The sequence below is a fragment of the Hemicordylus capensis genome, chromosome 2, assembly GCF_027244095.1.
Source record: "Hemicordylus capensis ecotype Gifberg chromosome 2, rHemCap1.1.pri, whole genome shotgun sequence".
Taxonomy (NCBI): Eukaryota; Metazoa; Chordata; class Lepidosauria; order Squamata; family Cordylidae; genus Hemicordylus; species Hemicordylus capensis.
In genome coordinates, this window is record NC_069658.1 from 187,716,101 (window position 1) to 187,738,946 (window position 22,846).

At 48.3% G+C, this 22,846-nt stretch overlaps 1 protein-coding gene across 1 annotated transcript in view; it reads right to left on the reverse strand.

The window, feature by feature from the left end:
• LOC128347328 (metabotropic glutamate receptor 6-like) overlaps positions 1 to 11,710 on the reverse strand; it is a 56,022-nt gene extending 44,312 nt beyond the window's left edge. Inside the window, exon 1 of the mRNA XM_053301797.1 lies at positions 11,439 to 11,710. The gene's annotated coding sequence lies outside the window, so the exon portion shown is untranslated. The remainder of the gene's footprint in view (positions 1 to 11,438) is intronic.
• Between the last annotated feature and the right edge of the window lie 11,136 nt (positions 11,711 to 22,846).

A 22,846-nucleotide genomic window follows, 5' to 3' on the forward strand; every position in this document is an offset into this window, starting at 1 on the left:
GTGGACTCATGTTAGAGGTTGTTGATTTTTACCCACAATAGGTAAAAGAGCAGAGCACTAAGGAATGAGCACACACTCCAGTTACAGAGTAGGTAGAGGATGGTTTGGATATTGCAGCTATTTAAAGAAAACACATGGAGATCCTTGTATGACTAAACACTAAATATTTATTGGTTAAATACACTTAGATAGGAAAGACCTATCTCTAATCTAAAGGACTACATAGTGGATAGGTAAGGAGAGAGAGAGAGATGTTTCCATCTGCTCTCTAGGAGGAAAGGAAGGATTGTGACTCAGCACAGGAAGTGTTGCAGAGTCAGTTCAGGGGTCATAGAGTAGGGGCAGATAGGGAGACCCTGACTCACTGTCTCTACTCCCAATGCCCCTAGTGGTCATTAGGACAGTTGGTGCAAAAGGTCGATGCACTGGAACTTCATCTCCAACACCTCAGATGGCAGATTATGGGGGCACCAGCAGGACAGCAAGATGCTAGGCATCTCCCGGTAGGGCGGGGAGAGACTCCTGTCTGTAACCTTTATTATTGTGTCTTGTTTAGACAGTCAGGCCGGTGTTATTGACTGGTTTGTTTTATCCAGACATTGAGTCCTTCCCAAGGACCTGGCATGGCTGAATTTTATTGTCAATTGTTATAGATATCGTCGCAGAATATAGGCTGTTCCCAGTAAAGTTGCTTTTTGTAATTGGCCGATGGTGATTTCTGTGACCCCTATGGTGCTGAGGTGTTCTTCAAGGTCTTTTGGAACTGCACCCAGGGCGCCAATTACCACTGGGATTATTTTGGTCTTTTTCTGCCACAGCCTTTCAATTTCAATTTGTAGATCTTTGTATGTGGTGATTTTTTCTATTTCTTTTTCTTCTATTCTGCTATCCCCTGGTATTGCTAAATCGATTATTTTGACTTGTTTTTCTTTCTTCTCGACTACAGTTCTATCTGGTGTGTTGTGTGGCAGATGTTTGTCTGTTCATAGTCGGAAGTCCCATAATATTTTTACATCTTCATTTTCTACAACTTTTTCAATTTTATGGTCCCACCAATTTTTGGCTACAGGTAGCTTGTATTTTTTGCAGATGTCCCAGTGTATCATCCCTGCTACCTTGTCATGCCTTTGTTTGTAATCAGTCTGTGTGATCTTTTTACAACAGCTGATTAGGTGGTCCACTGTTTCATCTGTTTCTTTACAAAGGCAGCACTTGCTGTTTGTTGTTGATTTTTTGACTTTTGCTCTTATTGCATTTGTTCTTAGTGCCTGTTCTTGTGCAGCCAGTATTAAACCCTCTGTTTCTTTCTTCAACTTGCCATTCTTAAGCCATTGCCAGGTCTTGGTGATGTTTGATTTTCCAGCTACATTGTGCAAATATTGACCATGCAGTGGCTTATTTTTCCATTTTTCTGCTCGGTTCTTGACTTGTTCTTTCTTGTAGGCCTGCTTTGTTTCATTGGTGATGAATAGTTTCTTGTTATTGACCATTTGAAGTGCATCTTCTTCACTGTCCTTTATATATTCTGCAAGGCCTCTGTTCTCCTCCTCTACTGTTTGATGGACTTGCAGCATTTCTCTTCCACCTGAGCTGCAAGGGAGGTATAGCCTATCTACGTCACTGTGGGGGTGCAGAGCATGATTGATGGTCATTATTTTCCTGGTCTTACGATCTAGCGTCTCTAGCTGTGCCTGGGCCCAGTCTGTTATTCCTGCAGTGTATCTGATAACAGGTATAGCCCAGGTGTTTACGGCTTGTATGGTGTTCCCACAATTGAGTTTGGACTTTAGGATTTTTCTAACTCTCCTGATGTATTCACTTTATTTATTTATTATTTCTTGTTTACACAGTCAGACAGGTGCTATTAACTGGTTTGTTTTATCCAGACATCGAGTCCTTCCCAAGGACCTGGCATGGCTGAATTCTATCATCAATACTGTTGGTTATTATAGATATAGTCGCAAAATATAGGCTGTTCCCAGTAAAGTTGCTTTTTGTAATTGGCTGATGGTGATTTCTGTGGCCCCTGTGGTGGTGAGGTGCTCTTCAAGGTCTTTTGGAACTGCACCCAGGGCACCAACTACCACTGGGATTATTTTGGTCATTTTCTGACACAGCCTTTCAATTTCAATTTGTAGATCTTTGTATTTGGTGATTTTTTCTATTTTTTTCCCTTCTATTCTGCTATCCCCTGGTATTGCTATGTCGATTATTTTAACTTGTTCTTCTTTCTTCTTGACTACAGTTATATCTGGTGTATTGTGTGGCAGATGTTTGTCTGTTTCTAGTTGGAAGTCCCATAATATTTTTACATCTTCATTTTCTACCACTTTTTCAATTTTATGGTCCCACCAATTTTTGGCTACAGGTAGCTTGTATTTTTTGCAGATGTTCCATTGTATCATCCCTGCTACCTTGTCATGCCTTTGTTTGTAGTCAGTCTGTGCGATCTTCTTACAACAGCTGATCAGGTGGTCCACTGTTTCATCTGCTTCTTTACAAAGGCGGCACTTGCTGTTTGTTGTTGATTTTTTGACTTTTGCTCTTATTGCATTTGTTCTTAGTGCCTGTTCTTGTGCAGCCAGTATTAAACCCTCTGTTTCTTTCTTCAACTTGCCATTCTTAAGCCATTGCCAGGTCTTGGTGATGTCTGATTTTCCACTTATATTGTGCAAATATTGACCATGCAGTGGCTTATTTTTCCATTTTTCTGCTCGGTTCTTGACTTGTTCTTTCTTGTAGGCCTGCTTTGTTTCATTGGTGTTGAATAGTTTCTTGTTATTGACCATTTGAAGTGCATCTTCTTCACTGTCCTTTATATATTTTGCAAGGCCTCTGTTCTCCTCCTCTACTGTTTGATGGACTTGCAGCATTCCTCTTCCACCTGAGCTGCAAGGGAGGTATAGCCTATCTACATCACTGTGGGGGTGCAGAGCATGATTGATGGTCATTATTTTCCTGGTCTTACGATCTAGCGTCTCTAGCTCTGCCTGGGTCCAGTCTATTATTCCTGCAGTGTATCTGATAACAGGTATAGCCCAGGTGTTTATGGCCTGTATGGTGTTCCCGCCATTGAGTTTGGACTTTAGGATTTTTCTAACTCTCCTGATGTATTCACTTCCAATTTTTCTTTTAACTTCAGTGTGTGCAATGTTATCAGCCTGGAGAATGCCCAAGTATTTGTAATGTTCTTTCTCTTCCAGGTTCTTGATGTTGCTTTCATTGGGCAGTTCTATTCCTTCTGTTTTTGTTAATTTTCCTCTGTTCATTTTATTATTGTTATTATTATTTTACATTTTATATCCCACTCTTCCTCCAAGGAGCCCAGAGCAGTGTACTGCATTCTTAAGTTTCTCCTCACAACAACCCTGTGAAGTAGGTTAGGCTGAGAGAGAAGTGACTGGCCCAGAGTCACCCAGCAAGTATCATGGCTGAATGGGGTTTTGAACTCGGGTGCTGGTGGATCAGGCCCAAGGCCTATCTAGTCCAGCATCCTGTTTCATACAGTGGCCCACCAGATGTCTCTGCGGAGCCCACAAGAGGTGAGGGCATGAACCCTCTTTTGCTGTTGCTCCCCTGCAACTGGTATGGAGTGGCATCGGTGGGATAGATTAATGGTCTGGTGCAGTATAAGGCAGCTTCCTATGTTCCTAGGTGCTGCAATACTTTGGGCTGCCCCGGCAGGTTAATTTGGTAGGGCTGCCTCTGGTGGCATGATAAGTAAGGCAAAGTGTGCCATTGAGTCGGTGTTGACTCTTGGTAAGCACAGAGCCCTGTGGTTGTCTTTGGTAGAATACAGGAGGGGTTTACCATTGCCTCCTCCCACGCAGTATGAGATGATGCCTTTCAGCATCTTCCTACATCGCTGCTGCTCGATATAGGTGTTTCCTATAGTCTGGGAAACATACCAGCAGGGATTCGAACCAGCAACCTCTGGCTTGCTAGTCAAGTCATTTCCTCGCTGTGCCATACAATGTGTCTATTCACTGTCACTGGTCCCAATGAAAGCTCTAGAAACAGGTTGGTACATAATATTCCAAGGCAGCCACCAGTTCCCTGTCACCACCTGGGTGCTTACAGACGATCATTTTGCTTCACTTTTAACTGGAGAGCTGGTCTTGTGGTAGCAAGCATGACTTGTCACCTTAGCTAAGCAGGGTCTGCCCTGTTTGGATACGAAAGGGAGACTAGAAGTGTGAGCACCGTAAGATATTCCACTCAGGGGATGGAGCCACTCTGGGAAGAGCATCTAGGCTCCAAGTTCCCTCCCTGGCAGCATCTCCAAGATAGGGCTGAGAGAGATTCCTGCCTGCAACCTTGGAGAAGCCACTGCCAGTCTGTGTGTAGACAATACCAAGCGAGATGGACCAATGGTCTGACTCAGGATATGGCAGCTTCCTATGTTCCTAAACTACCTATCTGTACCTTATCTCTGACAAAATTCCCTTTCACCACTTGCCATGATAATGCAGATAATCAAGCGACCCCCAGGATGACAGAATCCAGCATGGGGTAGTTAGGACTACATCATGGCTTCATAGTCTGCCCTTTGTGGAGAGATCTTGTTGTTCCCATAGAGCGGCTGTGTGAAAGTATATACGGAGTCCTGGATCCTGGAACAGAGGAGGCTACAGCAGGCTGGGGGAGAGAAGAGGGGGAGCGGAGATGAGAGGAATGCTGTGGGCCGAGAGGGCGCCCCCCACCTCTGGTAGAAATGAAGACAGGAAGGTGGCGGGGTTTGGAGGAAGTGAGAGGAAGGATGGTGGTAGCGGATTGCTAGGGCCGTCAATATGGTGTTGTGATTTCTGAGTGCTCTGTGTTGATTTATTTACCTCCCTTCTGCGACTCTGGCAATAGCTGAAATGCAGCTGATTAAAGCTGAGAGTGGCGTGGCTCGCTCCACAGTGAAAGGGGATTGGTTCCAAAATCCGGGCCACTGGGATAATAGCTCAGTGCATTAGGCCAGGGAGACAGGAATGCATCTGGATCAGGCTGGGGGCAGGGTCTGACATGGAGGGTCCCTTCCTTCCAAACAGGATTAGAAGGGGAGAGGACTGGAGAGGCAGGCTGAAAGGCAAGAGGGGTGGGGGAGGGGTGCCACAAAACCCCTCAAACATTACGGCAGCCATGTTAGGTGCTAACTGAGCAAAGAGGCACCTTTTTAAAGTGGTGGTTCTCTTTATTTAGCAGGGGGAGAGCAACTGGACCTATCCAACCCCATCACCGCATCCCTCCAGTGGCTGTAGCTGGTGGCTATCTTGTGTTTCTTATTTAGATTGTGAGCCCTTTGGGGACAGAGAGCCATTTTATCTATCTATCTATCTATCTATCTATCTATCTATCTATCTATCTATCTATCTCTACATAACCACTTTGGGGGCTTTTGAAAAGTGGCGCATACATATTCATCGTATTTGTAGGTGCCAGAAAGAGAAAGAAAACCAGGCTTCAGAAACTGCTTGCAGACAGACACTGCAGCTCTCCCTTGCCTTTTGCATTGGACCCATGGCCCATCTAATTCCAACCATCCCACTCTGGAAACGACCGGCTGTCTACCTAGTTGGCTGTACCTTGCCTTAGCCACTCTATTCACATGTTGTGTTCAATAGGCATACGATCTTCATACAGCGCATGCACCTATAATTATTCACACATTAGGTCCAGTGCACATATGGCACTATACTACCCACCTGTACCTTACATTTGAGGGGTCCTGGACTCAGGTTCACTTTAAAAATGAATGCAGGCCTGCATTCGCACAGAAATACGCACTTACAACGTGATGTGATAGGGCATTGGTGGTCCCGTGCACTTGGGGTGATTGAAACTGGCCTGGGGCCTCCTCTTAGAATAAGGCGGAGTTGGGAGCAGACATATTTCCCCCTAAGGGCTTGGTCCTTCAGTGTATAGAGACGGTGAGACCTCTGGGGGCATCGGGGTTGATTCTCTCCTTTGCCTTCTGTTGGTGTGGGAGATATATTGTCAGGGGCTGGTGGCCAGGAGAGTAAACTGGGAAGGCAGGATGGCAGTTTGGCAGGCCCAAGCAAAGCGTTGTATCCTATCCAGTTATCTTTTGCAGTTTGTTTGTTTGGACCTTTGTCCCAGGGGGGATCCTGCAGAGAGTGTGGGGGAGGAGTCGGAAAGGGAAAGGGAGAGAAAGGAAGAGGAAAATGGAGTTGAGGAGAGCTGGTCTTGTGCTAGCAAGCATGACTTGTCCCCTTAGCTAAGCAGGGTCTGCCCTTGTTGCATATGAATGGGAGACTTGATGTGTGAGCACTGCAAGACAGGGGCGTAACTATACTAGGGCAAGGGGAGACAGTTGTCTTGGGGCCCACTGCCTTTGGGGGGCCCCCCAGAGGCAAGTCACATGACTGACTCCCCCAGCTGCACACCTGCCCAGGCTTCCTTCAGTTGCATTCATCCTCCAAAACTGATGTGAGTGTTAAGACCTGGAACTACCAGAACAGCATGTCTTTCGCTAGTACCATTACATGACTTGCATCGTTCACAATTTACAAAACCTTAAAAAAAAAAAAAGGATGATGTTCTGTTGTGGCACATAGGGGTGTGTGTGTGTGTGTGTGTGTGTGTGTGTGTGTGTGTGTGTGTGTATGCTTTTTGTTGCCACTATTCAGCCTCATTTAAGATTTCTTTACTTCATGAGCTGAGCTTCAGTGAGGGGACGCATTTTAAAATCTTGTCTCTGGGCCCACTCCAACCTTGCTACGCCCCTGCTGCAAGATATTCCCCTCAGGGGATGGAGCCGCTCTGGGAAGAGCAGAAGGTTTCAAGTTCCCTCCCTGGCTTCTCCAAGATAGGGCTGAGAGAGATTCCTGCCTGCAACCTTGGAGAAGCCGCTGCCAGTCTGTGAAGATAATACTGAGCTAGATAGACCAATGGTCTGACTCAGTAAATGGCAGTTTCCTATCTTCCTAAACCTTTAGGCTAAATCTACACAAGATTTCCCCATGTATAGGAGGGAAGCAGCTATAAAACACAAAGCTTCCGGGCAGCCCCTGTAACAGAGCTCAACGTGCACCGAGTGAGGCATTGCTGAGACTGAGGAGCCAGGCCAGGCATAGCCGTTATATAAGACCAGACAGAATTTACTGGCTGCTGAACTAACCTGATCCTGCCGGGCATGGGAACTGTAACATACCCTCCGGCTGTCTGCAACAGGGGCGGCAATCAGGCCTGCAGTCACGTCGGCCTGCAACCAAGCTTCATACCTCCACCACAGTAAGTGTTACCAGGTCTCCTCTCCTGAGGTTCAGACCCTGAGAGAGGGTCAGGGGAAAAATTGAGTGGGGTGGGGCCACAGAAGGGACAAAGTGCATTTATGGGTGGGTGAGGTGGGTCCCACATATTAGATTTCTGAAACAGCAGGGGAGGGGGAGCCACTTTTCTGGGAGTGGGTGTTTGCACATCTGTCTGCCTGTCTTGTCTGTCTCTCTCTCTGGAGCAGCCTTTGGAGTGGGTGGAGCCTGATAGAACTGGGGGTGGGGGTGGAATCTAGTGGTGCCTAGACAGGGCAGAAGATGTCACCTGTCAGGTGTGTGGGTGGAGTCTGGCTGTGACTGGAGGCTCAGGGGTGGCGCTTGAGGGAATCCGGTGGAGCTAATAGATAAAGCTCTAGCACCAACCAGAAAACAGCTTTCTGGCTTGATCCTGGCCCTCTGAGCTGTTACTCCTCCCCCTTGAGACCCTCAAAAGGAAAACAAAACACAGCAACTTCATGTTGTATACCCCAAAAGACTTGCAAGCCTACCATGTGTGGCCAGAGGCAAATTTTTCTGGCCTTCAACCATCTGTTTGGCTTAGCTCTGACAACTGCTCAAGCAACATCTGGGCTGTACCACTTCAGACCACCAGTAGGGGCCCACATAGTTGCATGCGGTTCCATACAGTTGTTTTTGGTTTGTTTTGGGGTTAGGTTTTTTTTGCAAATACCACCCCTCCCCCTCAAAAAAACTTACACATTAAGCAGCTCAGTTAGAACCCTTCTTCCCGGCATGCTAATTTTTTATATGCAGGGGTTATTATTATGTTGGTCTGGAGCAGGGGTTCTCAACCTTGGGTCTCCAGATGTTGTTGGGCTTCAACTCCCATAATCCACAACCAAAGGCCATTGGGGCTGGGGATTATGGGAGTTGAAGTCCAACAACATCCGGGGACCCAAGATTGAGAATCCCTGGTCTGGAGGAACATTTAGGAATGTGGACAGCCTAGATAAAGGTTCATTGAGGATGGGGTCTTTGTGTCAATGTCATTACAGAGAAAGAGAGAGGGAGGGAGAGGGAGAGGGAGATCCAGTCCAGAGTGGGGACTGGATGCCTTTGCGACATAATGCTGATAGAATCTCCTGTAGCCAACAGAGGGAACTACTACCAAAACCTGTCATACTTTCTATAACCCTACAGAGCACGTCTCACATGTCTAATTCTGACTGGGTAGATGATAGCCAACATGACTGGTGTCATTAGGCTAGGGGTTCTCAAACTTGGGTCCCCAGATGTTGTTAGACTGCAATGCCCATCTCCCATAGCGACTCCAAATGGTCTTTGGCATTGTGGCTGGGGATGATGGGAATTGTAGTCCACCAACATCTGGGGACCCAAGTCTGAGAACCCCTGTATAACGAAGAAGAACCATTAAGGTATTTGGCCATCTTCCAGCACATTCTACCTTCCACCACTGCTGATTTGTGGGGCTGCTTTAATGGAACCATGGGGTGCCCAGCCAGCAAAAAAAAATTAATAATCCATGGATAAGCCATCCATGAATGGTGGGCCATGAGGCTTCATCAGGGTGGTGTGCTGCAGTCAGCAAAGCCACCAAGTCCATAGCTGCTCTGTTACACCTTATGGCAGGGCTGCACAACGTTGACTCTTCAGCTGTTGTTGAGTTACAATTCCCATCTTCCTCAGCCAATGGTCAGAGATAATAGGAGTTGTAGTCCAACAACAGCTGGAGGGTTGAGGTCATGCAGCCCTGCCATAAGGTAACACATCGGCAAACCTGCCATGTGTATTCTCCATCCCTCCTTGGTTTAACTTCCCCAGGGTTTTGTCCTCAATGAAAGTTCTCCATACGGCACTTGTGCAAGGCATTGGTTACCCTTCACAGTATCGGAGGTGTGTCCCAGAGGATGCATCACAAATGTGTAAAGGAGGCTAGTTCATGCTCAGCTAAGGAAGTGGCATCCTCTGGGCGATTGCGAGAGATAACAGTGCATAGACTGCTTTACTGGTACCCCTAAAGACACCAGCAGCACCCCAAGCAATTGATTGGGATGCTTGTTGTGCAATTTGGGCCAGCCCTGACTTCCTGGGACTGAACACCAAAGAGATACTTACTTACTTACTTACTTACTTATTACATTTATATCCCGCTCTTCCTCCAAGGAGCCCAGAGCGGTGTACTACATACTTGAGTTTCTCTTTCACAACAACCCTGTGAAGTAGGTTAGGCTGAGAGAGAAATGACTGGCCCAGAGTCACCCAGCTAGTATCATGGCTGAATGGGGATTTGAACTCGGGTTTCCCCGGTCCTAGTCCAGCACTCTGACCACTACACCACGCCCTTCTACCTGACTTGACTGAGTGGGCTGCTGGAGTCTCTGCTCGGCTGTCCCTGTGCAGCCCGATAGGTTCATGCTTTCCATGTGCCTCAAGACAGGCACCTGAATCAAGTAGGATATTAGAATGGTGTCTTCTGGGTGCTGTTGTAGGAAGAGGCACATTACCCTTCAGCACACACCCCCACCCCCTGCAACATAGGAGAAATAAGCAACTTCCCACCCTCTCCCACTCAAACTCTACAATTATGTGGGGCCATGACAAAGGCAGGCTCGGTGATCTCAGCCATTCCCGTCTCAAACTAGTCCCTCCAGACTCAGGGCTGATCCTAGAGAGCGCTGGTGGGTGCAGGGCCTGGGGCAAATCAGCCAGTGCGGGGCCCCCTTCCAGTTAATTTTAATGGGGGTAAAAGAGTGGGGCTTGGGGTGGCTGCCCTGCTTGCCCTGCCCTAAGAACAGCCCTGCCTCCATCCAGGGCCCGGCTATGCATGAATGGACTCCTCCTGTGCCAGCTGACACTGGGCACCATCCATGGGGAAGTCCTTCTGTGCAACCCCCCGTTGAACGGAACAGGAGCTGCACAGGAAGAGCACTGTGGAGCTAATTCAAAAGGGGTATGCAACAACCCACTGTTCTCCTGGACCAGTCTCACTGGAATGAGAAGGAGCTGTGCAAGGGCACCTTCGGCTCCCATTCATTTCAGTGGACTTGCACAAAAGAAGAGGAGAGGAGAGCTGGTCTTGTGGTAGCTTGCATGACTGGTCCCCTTAGCTAAGCAGCTTCCACCCTGGTTGCATATGAAAGGGAGACTAGAAGTGTGAGCATTGTAAGAGATTCCCCTCAGGGGATGGAGCCGCTCTGGGAAGAGCATCTAGGTTCCAAGTTCTTTCCCTGGCGGCATCTCCAAGATACGGCTGAGAGAGAGTCCTGCCTGCCACCTTGGAGAAGCCGCTGCCAGTCTGGGTAGACCATACTGAGCGAGGTGGACCAAGGGGATCTCTGATTCAGTATACTCCCTATGTTCCTAAGAACTTCTCAATGGCTCGTGTGGCTCCAAGAGGCAGAGCTGGCTTCTGCTCGGCCCCTGCCCCCGGCCGCCACAATGATTTCTGAACCCTTCACCCACCCCCTGGAAAGGCCACTTCTGTCCAAGACCCAACACTGATCGTTTCGCCGGCTCAGGTGTGGGGAGTCAGCTTGTCCTCCACCCCACGCCAGCAGCATAGACCCAATGCTGTTGCCTTCCCTAGAGCTGGAGACAGTAGCCAGAGACAAAGGAGGACGGCGCCCCCGTGGCAAACTTGCAGAGCGGTGCGGAGGAAGAGGGCATTTCATCAGGGGCCACTGGACTTCTCCCTACCCGAGGGCAAGCGGCATCTTCCCCCAAACGCTCCCTGCCGCTGCGTGCAGTTATTGGAAGGGAGGCGTGGGGCGGGCCGCGGGGAGCTTCATTTGTGCCGGGGCTCAGCGCCGGCATCGCTTTTCATGTGAAGTACGAACGGATGGCAGTGCCGCCGAGGAAGTGCAGAGTGCATTTCTCTCAGCCACTGAGTAACTGCAAAAAGCCCCTAACCCAGGCGCCAGAGAGGCTTCCAGATCGGCGGGGGGAGGCGGGTCGTTTGCAGACACCTTTAATCCCCGCGGCATCTCCGTGCGTGCAGAAACGAAGCCCCGCGCTTCTCTTCTGCATCGCTCCCCTTCACCAGGGAGGCGGGAGAAGCTCTCTGCGAATGCTCAGAGACAAGCCGCTCTCCGTCTCCTTGCCTGCCCGGCACCCTCCTCCCCGCTTGCGCGTGGCTCCCCACACCTGAGCGAGAAGCTACAGCCCCCCCCCGCCCCATCACGGTGGTGTGTGACTGACCTGATCCCGGGGTCCCTCGTCGATGCCGCCGCCGCCTGCTTCCCTTGGGATCCTGGCTGGCACTCGAGGGTGTCTCTGCCCGGCATCTCCGGGAGCTCCCCCTGGCGCGCCTGTGTCCCCGGGCCAGTGCCGGGGGGAAGGGGGGCTTGGCGCCCCGTCTGCCCAGCCACTGGGCGCCCGATGGAATTAGAGATGGCAGCAAAGCGGCGGGCAGGGAAATCCGCTCGGAAAATCCTCGCGCTTTAATGCACCCGGCTTTGGAGAGGATTGGAGTGCAAGTGGGAGGGGGAGCCGGAGCCCAGGGCAGAGAACCCCCCCCCCTCCCCATGCATTAACTATGAGAGAGAGAGAGAGAGAGAGAGAGAGAGAGAGCTCGGCTCCCTGGCTTCCCTCCGGTCCTCCTCGCCTCCTTCCCAGCCCTCTCTTCCTCAGCCCACCCCCCGCCCCCACCCATCTCTTTCTCCCTTTCTGCATCACTTCCCCGCACTTTGCCTGCCTTCTCCCCTCCCGCTCCTTCCCTCTCCTTTTGCTACCCAAAGGATGCTCAGGTTGGCACGCGGTCTGGAAACAGGTGCACGCACACCTTCCCCAAGGGCTGCCTTGCCTCCCCAAGTCTTCAGTGACTCCGCTCCTCTTGGCAAGGCTGCGTCCGCCAGGGACAGCCAGTCCACTGTGGTGTCAGCTAGGCTGGGGTGGGTGGTAGGTAGTCGCGGGGCTCCTGCCTGGGCTGCAACATGGACAGCGACAGCAAAGGCCGCCTGAGCCGCTGTTTCGACAGCATTTAATTAGGCGAGGTTCTTCTGTCGGGTATAGAATCCTGAAGCATTTGGGGGTGGGGAGAGCCAGGTATCAGAGGCTTGGTGTGGGCAGCAAGCCAAACAGAGGGGCACTGTTGTTCCGACTGGCCCTGTGCATCTACAGCCATGCACAGTACAGCGCATTCACCCCTTCAGTGTTGCTGGCTGCAGAGGTGCCATGTCAGAGCAGATGCCGGCAGATTCTGTACCCCAGTGAGACCAGTACCACCGCCACTGAGATGCCACAGCTTGGCATTTAGCACAGCGGCAGTGGCAATTTAAGTGTGGATGGGAAAGTTCACAGTCACCCTGGAATTTGTCACAGTGTCGATTCTTGTTAGCAGGGGCACAGCAAGGTTGAAGCGGGCCTGGGACAAAGGAAGCGAAGGTGCTACTTGCTGTTGCCGTCATGAAGTTGCTGTAAATTCCTCCTTGGTGTGAACATGCCCTGACCCTAAGCATAGGGGAGCTGGAGTAAACGGCCACTTGGAAAAGCTCCAGAGCCCTCGGCTTTCTTCTTTGCTCCCCCCCGCCCCCCCCAAACCCCAGTTTTTGCTGCAGAAGAAATATATGGGCATGGTGAAAAACAAAACTTTCTCGGCATGCCCTTTCTCTTCCTTCTATCAAATAATATCAGAGAGAGAGTGAGAGAGAGAGAGAGAGAGAGAAACACACACACACCACACTCTGATCAGGAGCCAGTGGCTTGCCAAAGAGTCAGGAGGCAGGAGGGGAGAGAGAAGACTTGGCTGTAGGCGCCCTCCCTCATGGGCTCAGGGACATTTGCCTCTCCTTGTTCAACTACATACACCCCTGCTAGCCAGGTGTTGATTTTCTTGGGGAGATTAGAATCACTAACCTGCCCTGGGTGTAGACCTTTCTGTGTTTCGGCATTGCAGCCAGGCTCCTTGTTCTGGACTTAGTTCCAAATGGATGGCATTCCTTGGGAGGAGAGAGTAGGGGCACATTATATGGTTTCGTGCTCCCATAAGTAGTAGGAAGTGTCTTGCGGTAGTGGAAGCTTTCCCCACTCACTCCAAAAGGTTAGCCAAAATAGAACCTCCCTGGCTGTCTGCTAGACCGGCTGCATAGCAGCAGGGAAAAAGCAAGGAGGAAAGTCAGCCCATTAACGTCAGTGGGATTCCACTAGGTATTGAAGTGTTGCCTGCAAATGGAAGTTGCCGTATCCTGGGACCCAAAAAGGTCTCGGTCAGCCCATGTGATGGCTTCAGCCTCCATACCCTGACATGCAAATCACGAGGGGAAGCTCTTCTTCCCGCGACTTGAGGAGTGAGCCAGCTACTAGGGCTAGATGAGAAGCATGTCTGTTCAGGAGGAAAACCCTCACACCACACACCCCATTCCCTGCTGCTCTCGCCTGGGAACAATGCGACACCAGACACATGAAAGCGAGGGCTGGGTTGACGCAAGTTCAGAACCTCTGCAGAAAGCAGTCCGTCTACCTGTCCTGCCCTCTCGTCTCGGCCATGTTCTGAAGCTATTTTTACTGCTAGTGAAGTCAGGCATAGACGCTGATTCCTGCTGGGCTGCTGGAAGATCAGAGTCTACACTCATCCCTTGTGCTGCCTTGACAGAAGACAAAGGCCGGACCCGGGGATGGGGCGACCGGGCCTCATGCAGAGCCCTTGCTTCATTCATTGTCAAAGTGCCCTAGATCAGCCACACCTCAATGAATGCCCCCCATGTCCCTCCAAGGGGCAGCTGGTCTGAGAGATCGCTCTCCCAGCGCCATCTAGCCCACGATGAACCCATGGAAGAAACGGGTTCAACTCCCTGTCCAGCCAGGGAGTCACTGAGTGGCCTTGGGCAAGTCAATTTCTCTTATTCAATTTCTCTTATTCCTCTTTCTAGAACGGGAAGCATACTGGCCTTCTCCATGATTAAAAAAAACCCCACAGGCCATAAAGCATCATGCACATTCCAAGTACGATCAGAAAGTGTATGACCCCCCCCCACCCCACTCCTTAGATGGTTTGAAGCTGCCTGATACTGAATCAGGCCAGTGGTCTGTCTCACTCAGTCTGCTCTGACTAGCGAGAGCTCTCCAGGGTCTCAGGCAAAGGTCTTTCACACCACTTACTACTGAATCCTATTTTTAGCTGAAGATGGCAGGGATTGGGTGTGGAGTGTTCTGCATGCAAATAATGTGCCCCCATAGCCCCTCCCCTATAAGCCATGGCTCCTCCCACTTAACACCCAATAAAGTGGGTGTCTTGTATTTAGATGTGCTGGGGGCCAAAATGGGCAGAGGGGGAGGATAGGAATGGATTCCTGGGGTGGGGTGGGGGACCCCAAGGGATGTAGGATAATTTTGGCTTAAAAAAAAAAAGGCCCACAGCTTCCCCCAAACCAGCAGGTTGACAGCAGAGGGCAGCAGGCAGGCACCAACTCTCAGAGGGTCAGAGCTTGGAGTTAGGCTGAAGGGCTCGCTACTTGTTTTCTTTGAGCCTAGGATGAAGGGGAAAGGGGTGGAGCTCAGAGAAGAACTTCCTCCAGATCTGCACCCTCAAACGTGTAGGCTCCCTTTTTAAAAACGCAGAGTGGGTGGGACAAACTGGTCCCCTATAAGGGACCATCTCCAGCCATGTAGTTCACACAAGGTGCATTGTTATCCATATGTTAGTGCAGTAATTCCCAACCTGTGGTCTGCGGACCACTGCTGGTCTGTGCGGGTAATGCAGGTGGTCCATGGAGGAAAGAAAAACAATGTAATAAAAATAATGTAATGATATCATCATAATATTATAATATGTAATTACATATTTAAGATGGCAAACCCAGACACCATGCTCAAAGGCTGAAGGCAGCAGGCTGAGCAGAGTGGCACTGCTGCAGCTCCTCCTCCTCCTCCTCCTCATATAGGTGGAAGCAAGGTAGAAGGAAAACCTGAGTAGAAGTTATTGTGTAGAAGCGAGGTAGGAGGAAAAGCTACCCAGATTGTATTCCAACCTTGCTTCCACACACTGGGGCGATTCTCGCGATCAGTGAGAAGCGCTGTAAGGAGATTTCTGGGGAGAGCAGGCTTAGCCCACTCTCCCCACAGACAATTGGAAGGCAGCCCTGGGCTGCTGGATCGGCCTCCCACATGAGTGCCGGTTCTGTTATGGAACCGGTGGGGGCTGTGGGGATCGGGGGCCATGTGGCACCCGAAAGTTCCATGTGGCACCCATGAAGTTCCATGCAAGTTCCATGAAGTTCCATGAAGTTTCATGAAGTTCCATGCGGCACCCGGAAGTTCCAGGAGGCCCCCCGCGTCTCCTCGTGTGTCGCTGTGCACTGCAGCAACACATGAACAAAAAGACGTGGTTAACGGAGCGCTCGCTCCGTTGACCTCAGCTAAGGGGAGGGGTATTTAGGGCGGCTGGCTCCTGGGAGCCCCACGGCTCCCACTGCAGCACCCGATCACCCAAAAGCTGGCTAGGCTCCGTTAGCCCACTTTTGGGCAATCGTGAGAATTGCCTCAATCACTTCTACCCCGGTTTTCCTCTTACCTTGCTTCCACACAACCGAAAATTGAGAGCACAAACAGCTCCCAAACCCAGGTAGAGCAGAGTGAAGCTATTCACACTCACAATGAAAACCAGGCTAAGGAAGCCCAGCTGAGTTTTCGGTGCGCGTGTGTGCTGCTGGGAGTTGCGCATAGAAATAGAATTCTTCATCATCATCATCATCATCATCATCATCATCATCTCCCAGAGGGGGTGTGGCGGCATGCCTGTTTGGGGAGTCTACCACTTAGCTCGCGTTTTGGGTGCAAGGGTGCCCAAAAAGTGGGCTAAATGCATGTGTGTCAAGTAGGGATGGGTCCGGACCGGTCTGGAGGCCATTGTAAACCATCCGGACTGGTTCAGACCTGGCTGGTCTGGTCCGGGTGGAGGGGGTTCCTTTAAGGGCGGGGAGGGTTTACTTACCCTCCCGCCGCTTTGCCCCCTCCCACGCTCGTATTTACTGTAGAAATTGGGGCGGCAGGATACCTCCCTGCTGCCCCTTCTTGCTGCTCAATGCAAAAGGCTCCGACAAGCCTTCTGCGCACGCGCACGCCACGCGCGAGCTTCACATCTCCCCGATGCCAGAGGCCCGGTCTACCCGCCGGGCCTTTTGCATTGAGCAGCAAGAAGGGGCGGCAGGGAGGTATCCTGCCGCCCCAATTTCTACAGTAAATACGAGTGCTGGAGGGGGACAAGTGGTGGGAGGGGTAAGTAAACCCTCCCCGCCCTTAAAGGAACCCCCTCCACAGTGCCGGACCGCAGCTGTGTGGTTCCGTGCACACCCCTAGTGTCAAGATGCATGGCTTTGTGCAACACCTACACACAAGTAACATTGGGAGGCTCCCCATAATGTACTGCACACTCACACAGTGCATTATGGAAGCTCTGGGGGCTTCTGGGGTGGCCCCCAAACCTCCCTGCTCCCTCCCTGCTACCGGCAGAAGCCAGCAATCATCTGGGCGGCCGATCCAGTTGCCCAGCAACATGGACGGGATCATCTGCGGGGGAAGTCAGCTTTTCGCGGCTTCCTCTCCTCGCTCCATCCAAGCCCATTCTCCAATCATGAGAATGGGCTCAGTTTTTGATTGCATGCATGACCTCAAAAACTGTGTTCTACCCGGGTTTGAGAGCTGTGTGAGGAAAACCTGGGTAGAAGTAACTGTGTGGAAGCAAGGTAAGAGGAAAAGCTACTCAGGTTTTCCTCCTACTTTGCTTCTACACAACCGAAAATTGGGAGCACATACAGCTCCCAAACCCAGGTAGAACACCATTTTTGATTGTGTGAATGACCTCTTTGATTGGGTGAATGACCTCATTGTCTGAATAGGGTTACTTAACATCACTGATAGTAATAGAGTTTTCTTTCTTCTGCTGGTCAACATTTCTCCTGTTGCCCTGAAGCTCTCTCATTAAGGGGCAGAAGGAAGTTGGTGCTGAGGAATTCTGCTTACTGTGCATCCATATAAAAGGCTGTTAGGGGGCTATAGTACTTCATGCAGAAGGAGGGGACATATAAATCAGTTATATGGCTCCAGACCACTGGTCCACCTACTGTACTAGCCCAGACCAGGAGTGTCTCTCCTCTGCTTGGCAGTCATTCTCCAAGATCTCAGGCAGGGCTTTTGCAGCTCTGTGATTTGAACTCCCCTCAACCAGGGATTGAAGCTGGGGCATTCTGCATGCAAACCAAGTACCCTGCATGGCAGAGTTATGGCGCTTCCCTAAAAGACCCTTTGGAGTCACTGGGCTGCACCTTGATTCAGCAGGGAGGTTGAGACATATCATAGCTCTGAAAAGAAAACCGCGGAACAAGACATAGGACCCCCTGGGTTAGGGTCACTCTTCAAGCAATGCAAGGGTGAGGTGAGGTGGTCACCTCAGAGAGCAGATTACTGGAGCACAACCACCTAATGGCGCAGCGGGGAAATGACTTGATTAGCAAGCCAGAGGTTCCCGGTTCGAATCCCCGCTGGTGTTTCCCAGACTATGGAAAACACCTATATTGGGCAGCACCGATATAGGAAGATGCAATGCTTCTGCTGTGATATGTGCAAAGGATCCTGGGATGCACCTCCCAAATCAGGCAGTGCAGCCTTCTCCTGGAAGTAGCAAAATGTCTTGGGTCTTCCCAGCAGACTCCTAACTTTTGTTGGCTTCTGGGGCTTAGTTAATCCTGCTAGATAAAGCTAAGACCTCCTAGAGGGCATGCAAGGTAAAAGGAATCAGTGGCGACACACACTAGCTCTGGAGTGGTGAATGAGTAGAGATCTGCCTCCACCCTTGCGCCCTCCGATCTCATCTCTCTCTGATCCTCTGGAGACAGTTTTGGTCCATTTCCCTTTCCTCTGCTTTTCTCTCTGTTTTCCTGAGTGCTCTCGCTTGAGGTGCCCTGGGCAAGGGAGAGTTGATTAAGAAAGGATGCGGCTGATGGCTTTGGAACCTATTCTTTGACTCTCTCTCTCTGCCCTGCGGCCTTTGAGTTCTGCTCTCCGCTGTGAGATGACGAAGATTGCCTGCTGGAGACCAGCACGCTGGCCTGTTTTGTGAGTGGAAAAATAGAAAAGGTGAGAGTGGCCCACTGGTACGAACTGGAGTGGGAAGAAGAAGAACACACATACTGATCTAACTGATCCTAATGGGCTGGTTCAGTTTGTAGCAAAGTTGCCAGCTGACTGGAGACGAATGACTCGGCCTCCTCTTGGGTCTTTAGCAGCAGCTTGGTCTGCAAAGATCAGCAAGTGAAATGTTTCACGCAGTGCTCAGTTTCTAGAAAAACAAATGCAAGGTCTCAGGTCTGAAACCTCTCCCTCTTCCTGATCTGGAAGTCCTTTCTTCTGATGTCTGATGTGTGGGGATTTAGCACAGTTATTCAGCAATGAGGGGAATGCACTCTGTTCTTGCGTAGGGGTGCTTCCAACCGGGGTTCGATTATGACATCATGACATGCTACTGTGTCAAGTTTAAAAGGCCCCATTGATTGATTAAGTGCCGTCACGTTGGTGTTGACTCTTAGCGACCACATAAATAGATTCTCTCCAGGATGATCTGTCTTCAACTTGGCCTTTAAGGTCTCTCAGTAGTGCATTCATAAATTCATAATCGAGTCCATCCACCTTGCTGCTGATCGTATTCTTCTTCTCTTTCCCTAAACCTTTCCCAGCATTATGGACTTCTCAAGAGAGCTGGGTTTTTGCATAATGTGTCTGAAGTATGATAGCTTGAACCTGGTCATTTGTGCCTCGAGTGAGAATTCTGGATTGATTTGTTCTATGATCCATTTGTCTGTTTTCCTGGCTTTCTAGCATTATCAAAAAACCTTTCTAACAAAAAGAGCAATTAAATAGAAATAATAAATCTTTATTTTTATATATATTCTTGGCAAAGGTCAAAACTTATCTCAGGATCTCTGAATCCTAGAATCAAACTTCTACTGGATCAAATTTCTGATGCAGGACCAGATATTCGAAAAACTAGGCCCTGGTCTAAGGAAGTGTCAATATTTTATTTCCATACAGATTTATAAACTCAATATGATAAATAATAATAATAAATCATAAGTATATGGTATTTGAATGACTGTTCTAGAGTCTTTCCTCTGAACATAAACAATGACTAAATTTCAGGTTTTACATTAACCAGTTCATGTAAAACCTGAAATTTAGTCATTGTTTATGTTCAGAGCCCCTCATAATGTGAGGCCTTAAGCTGTAGCTTGCTTAGCTTGTGCCTAAATCCCACATTGCTTTTACCTATTCCTACTTCATATGTTCTCAAGCTGAACCCTGACACTGCAACAGAAGCCAGGGATGAGCCCTGGAAGATATTAAGCTCTGTTTCCATGGCCTTCAGAGAAGCATGATCACTTCAAATATCTACAGAGCAAGTTGGTTTTAGGGACAAGTTAGAAGAACCTTGAGCAGCGGCTGGTTTAAAACGTTGGTCATCTTAAGTTTGTCTCTGGGTGTGACTCTCCAGTTTACTGAATATCATCATTATTTACAGCATCGTCAGTGTTCATAGCACTATTGAGTAAGATATGGTGAGACCCCTCTTATGATCCCTGTGGTTTACCATCTGCATTGGCTGCTAATCTCTTTTTGGGCACAATGCAAGATGCTGGTGTTGGGATTTTGCCATGGACATTGTCTCGGTTCTTTGTGTGGGGCATGCTTGTCTATGTTTGAATGTGTCTATGTACTGGCTTGGAGGCAGAGTCACAGTTTGCTTGTCTGCTCCTTACTTGCTGGCCTGAATTCAAATTGAGAGGTTCTCCCTCTCTCTGCATAAGAGACTGGTAGAAGCGGTTCTCACGAGCAACCAAGCCTGGGCTAGGCTGCCCATGAAAACCGCCGCGATCCATGTAGATCCCGGCAGTGGTGCCTCGATGTGAAACCCAGCGTCAAAGCCCAGCTCTTAGCCGAGGTTAAGGGCGCAGACATGCCTTTTATCTGGCTGCCAGGGATCATGTGTCAGCGTGAGCTGCTTGCAGTTAGTGCTGACACAGAGACAGGCACTTAGAGTGCCCGTCTTCTGGGGCAAACCCCCAGGGCACTGCGCTTGGCATGTGATGCATTGTGGGATTCCTGGAGGCCGGGACAATGAGTCCCAGCCTCAGAGAGATCTGCCCTGCTCCGACTGCATGGAGCAGGGCTGATCATGTAGGAGCATGCTAGTTGTTTCCACCAACCAAAAGAAGATTGTCTGGTGGGAAGGCAAAGTTTGTTTTGCCTTCCCCCTGCCCGCCTGCCTGGTAAGTTGTGTGAATGGCCCCTTAGTCTGTTCATTGTTTTCTTAGCTTAGACTTGCCTGAGGTTTGTGTTTTTCAGTGGGGTCACTGCTCTGGATTCTGCCTTTCTCAGAGATACATCTGGCGCTGGCCTAGGATAGGGCCTTTTCTGTATGGCCCCTAAATTGTGGAATGCCCTCCCTCTAGACCAGTGTTAGATTGGCCACCTTTTGCCATCAAGTAGAAACATGTTTATTTCTTCAGGCATTCCCTACCGATTGCTGATTGACTGTGGTATGTGATTTTTTTTTAATGGTTCTTTGCTACTAGTTATTTTGTTGTTATAATTGTAATTGATTTTAACTGTGTTTTGTTTGTACTTTTAAATGTTGTGCACTATGTTAAGCTTTTTAGGGAAAGTGATACTACTACTACTAACAACAACAACAACAATAATAGTAATGAAAGCCATAAAGAAATGCTACAGGAAGTGAGTTTCAGGACTGTTGAAAATAAAGGAATCAAAAGATGAATACAAAAAACAGCAGATGATGAATCGACAAGAAATATGGTACAACAAACCATTGCATAGTCAGTTCTTTAATAACATACAATCGAAAGTCAACAATAGCACAACATGGCAGTGGTTAAAGAAGGCGACACTGAAGAAAGAAACGGAAGGTCTCATTTTTGCAGCCCAGGAACAATCACTACAAACAAATGTTATAAAAGCAAAAATTGATAAGACCCAGAAAGACAGTAAGTGTCGATTATGAAAGGAATCAGATGAGACGGTTGAGCACCTTGTATGTTGTTGTAAGAAAATAGTGCAGAATCCTCTATGCGTCCTGCTGGAAAACAAATCTGATTCTGATTTGTAGACGATTGGTATCTTAAACTTTGGGATTATGCATCAATGGCTAAAATTACTGCATATATTAAGAACAAATCTGAAGATTCCCCCCCAACCCAGACATTGGAGCCAATTATTCAATATAATATATCACAGAGTTTGGCTCCGCATCTGAGATTTGGTTTCTTTTTGTAAAGAAATCTAATGCTGAAAGCTCTGTGTAGATAACAGGTGCACTAATTATTGACCTCACTGGTAATGTTTTTAAATCTGCAGCCATTTATCTTTCAGACTGGAGAAGGGGAGAGGGAGATGGTGGTGGAAAGAATTCAGGTGGATATATACAGATTGTAATGAGAATTATTGTAATTGCATTGTTTGATCACTTTTTTGTTTTTTGTTTTTTCTTGTCTTTTCTATTTTTCTTATATTTCTCTGTTTATACTATTGATAAAATAATTAAAAATTATGAAAAGGGGAAAAAAGAAAGAAAATAATGCAGACTGATTTTATTTATTTATTTATTTATTTATTTATTTAATTCATCACATTTTTATACCACCCAAAACGCAAGTTCTCTGGGAGGTTTACAAGACACAACAAAGTTGTGGAAAGACACAACAAAGTTGCTGCAATGATCCACTGGAACTTTTGCAAGAATTACAAATTGCCAGCAGCAAGAATTGGTGGAATCATCTGATTGAGAAAATCACAGAAAATGAAGAGGCAAAAATCCTTTGGGATTTTAGAATACAAACTGATAGGCATTTAGCACACAACATGTCTGATCTGATAGTCATTGAGAAGAATCGGATTCTGATAATTGATATTGCAATCCTAGGAGATGACATCAACGAAAAACAACTGGAGAAAATAACTAAATACAAGGACCTTCAGACTGAAATTGAGAGGCTCTGGAAAAAGAAAACAATAGTGGTGCCAATAGTTGTTGGCGCCCTTGGTGCAATACCAAAATAACTTGAACACCATCTCAACACCTTGGGCATTGATAAAATTACAATACATCAACTACAAAAGGCCACAATACTTGGGACAGCACGAATACTATGACAATATCTTTAATTCTTCTTTAGTCATCCTAGACCCTTGGAAAGGGCCTGATAATTAAAGTACCAAATCCAGTCAATAACATCTGGTAGACTGTGTGTAAATAGTATAAAATAATAATAATAATAATAATAATAATAATAATAATAATAATAATATCACACAGACTGACTACAAACAAAGGCATGACAAGGTAGCAGGAATGATACACTGGAACATCTGCAAAAAATACAAGCTACCTGTAGCCAAGAATTGGTGGAACCATAACATTGAAAACGTTGTAGAAAATGAAGATGCAAAAATATTATGGGACTTCCGACTACAAACAGACAAACATCTGCCACACAATACACCAGATATAACTGTAGTCGAGAAGAAAGAAAAACAAGAAAAACAATACCAGGTGATAGCAGAATAGAAGAAAAAGAAATAGAAAAAATCACAAAATACAAAGA